Source organism: Neopelma chrysocephalum, unplaced genomic scaffold (assembly GCF_003984885.1).
Source record: "Neopelma chrysocephalum unplaced genomic scaffold, ASM398488v2 Primary Assembly neopelma1_137, whole genome shotgun sequence".
Taxonomy (NCBI): Eukaryota; Metazoa; Chordata; class Aves; order Passeriformes; family Pipridae; genus Neopelma; species Neopelma chrysocephalum.
Window position 1 is genome coordinate 66,849 of NW_020897799.1, and position 3,105 is coordinate 69,953.

Consider the following 3,105-nt stretch of genomic DNA (forward strand, 5'->3'; position numbering starts at 1 on the left):
CATCCTGGGTACATCATCCCTGCATCCCAGAGACACATTGTCCCTGCATCCTAACATCCCGGGCACAGCATCTCTGCATCCCAGCATCCTGGGTACATTATCCCTGCATCCCAGGGACACATCATTCCTGTATCCCGGGCACACACCGTACTTGCATCCTGAAATCTCAGGTACACATCATCCCCACATTCCGGGCACACACTGTCCCGGCATCCTGGGCACACACGATCCCCACATCCCAGGATCCCGGGCACACATGACCGCTGCATGTCAGACACCCCAGCCCTACACTGCAGGATCCTGGCCACGTGTTTCCCCTACATCCCGGGATCCTCAGCCATCCATCACCTCTGCATCCCTGGATCCTGACTACATATCACAGTTATATCCCGGGCTCCTGACCATATACCTGCATCCCGGGACCCCCATCCACGTGTCACCCCTATCCTGGGACACCCGTCCACGTGTCGCCCCCATCCCGGGACCCCCGGCCGGGCAGTTCAGCCCCACGTGTCCCCCTGCCCAGCCGCCCCCCGCCCCCATTAGCGGGCTGCGCTGCTCCCGAGGCGCCGTTAATTGCTCTGCTCGTTACAGGAACAGCTCTAATCACTCACAACGATTTTCACGTCCCAGGGCGGCTCAGCTGCCCACCCCCCTCCCCTACCGCCCCCCCTCCCTTGCCCACCCCCGGCTCTCCATTAGGATCGAGCCCACCCGCAGCTGAGGCTCCGCTGTGGCCACCCCAAAACGGCGCTTCCTGGAGCGGGGTTGGGCACCGAGGGGTCGCGGGCTGGGGACATCCGGAGCTGGGGACCTGGCGTGGAAGTGACCCCCCCCCCGCGCCAGTGCTTTTCAAGGTGTCCCCAGGGCGGTGTGGAAGGATTGCTCGGGGACACTTCAGCGGCACTTCAGGGCCGAGATGCCTTTGCAGCCCCCCCGAGAGCCCCCGGAGCCGGAGAGGACGGAGACCCCCAAGTGCACTTCGGTGTGGTTGGGGGCTGTGCGGGGTCCCTCCCTTGCAGGGCCAGGACACAGCTGCATCCTCAACTCCGATGTCCCCCCATCCATCCACCCCATCCGGGGGGGGAGGAACCCCAAAACACGTCTGGTCCCTCTAGAGGGGACCTGGGGTCGCTTTAGTAGCTTCAGGGGGGTGGGACCTCCCCCAAAGAGCAGATCCAGCCCTGCCACGGTCTGAGCCTGCGGCAGCGGGGAGCAGGAGGGTGGCTCAGCCGGGATGGGACCCTCTGGGCAGGATGCGGCCGGGGACCACCCAGCCGGGCTGCAAGAGGCAGAATCGGGGCCGAGACCCCCCAGGTCTGAGGAACCCGGGTTAGCGGGGCCAGGCCGCGGTGCCGCTGGGGCGGCAGCTCCGCTTGGGAGCGGAGCCGTTAATTACCTCATTGCCAGAGTCCATTACCGCTCCCCCCGGAGCAGTGAAATGGAGAAACTGCTGCAGGAGGGAGGGAGGCGGGGATCCAATCGATCGCGGGGGGAGCCTTAACTCTTCCCTGACCACCCTAAGGGGGAAACTGAGGCACAGCCACCCCCACGGGGGGAACCGAGGCATCGCCACCCCGGGAGGGAAACTGAGGCACGGCGGCAGGGAAGCCCTCCCTGTTTCGGGGGGGGGATGTCACCACCGCACACGGTCCCTTTTGGGGCGTTGGTCTGTGGCAATCTCCAACACGGGGCTGGAAAAGCTCAAGGTTCTAATCTAGTTCCTTCCTCAAATTAGATAAGAGGGAAAAAGGCCATAAATCAACGTGGGCAGCAATTAGAGACCCCAAAGAAGCAGGTGGGGGGCTCTGCCAGCCCAGCTGAGCTCCAGCAGGACCAGACCCTGCCCGTGCCAGCTCCTCACATCCCAGGGCCGGACCCTTGACAAAGATCCAGGGCCTGACAGAGGGGCTTGAGCCCTGGGCTGGGGGCTGGATCCGGCCCCAGGGCAGGGTTTTGGGATGGATTACGGGCTGGGAGCTGTGGGGTGCTGGGGTTGCCTCTGATTTCCTCCAGTTCTTGTTGTGCCACACCCAGCCCTGGCCACCCAGCACAGCCACGTGCTCTGTTGGCCCCAAGCCCCCTGGTACCTGCCACAGACCCCCCCCAGCTGCTCCCACCTTGTGCCGTGCCTCAGTTTCCCCCACGACCCCGCTTTCCTCCCCGCTTATCTCGGGTCACGGGGGGTAACAAAGGAGCTGCCAGGGCCCTGCCTGTGCTGCCTAATTATCCAGATGAAATCAATTCAGCTCCATTATGGTCAAATCCAGGTCTCAACCATTACCAAGGCGGCTGGAGAGCCCGAGGAAGGATGATGGAGTGGACGCTACAGGGCATGTGATAACCCCTGGTTCTGACGAGAGGGCGCAGGGAAGGGGGGATGATGCCCTTGGGTGGGGGGTGTTGGCTCTGTGCTGTGAAGTCCCGTCCTCCCCCTGGGCCCCTTGGCGAGGGGACTCAGGTGCCCCGGGCCAGGGTACGGCACCAGCATCCCTGGGGCCCTGCCCAAGGGGGTCCCTGTGGCGCAGCCAAAAAAATCCCCCTCTGGGCTGAGGATGAGGACATCATCCCTGCATCCCAGGCACACATCATCCCTGCATCCCAGGTTCCTGGGTATACATCCCTACATCCCAGGCACACATCATCCCTGCATCCCAGGCACACATCATCCCTGCATCCCAGGTTCCTGGGCACACATCATCCCTGCATCCCACGTTCCTGGGCACACATCCCTGCATCCCATGTTCCTGGGCACACATCATCCCTGCATCCCAGGTTCCTGGGCACACATCCTTGCATCCCAGGCACACATCATCCCTGTATCCCGGGTTCCTGGGTACACATCCCTACATCCCAGGCACACATCATCCCTGCATCCCAGGTTCCTGGGTACACATCCCTGCATCCCAGGCACACATCATCCCTGCATCCCGAGGCCCTGGGCACACATCATTGCTTCATCCTGGCACACATCATCCCGGCACACATCATCCCTGCATCCCGGGGTCCTGGCACACATCATCCCTGCATCTTGGGCACACACTGTCCCCACATCCCAGGATCCCCGGGGCAGCACCTCCCCCAGACAGGGTGGTCTCCCTGCTT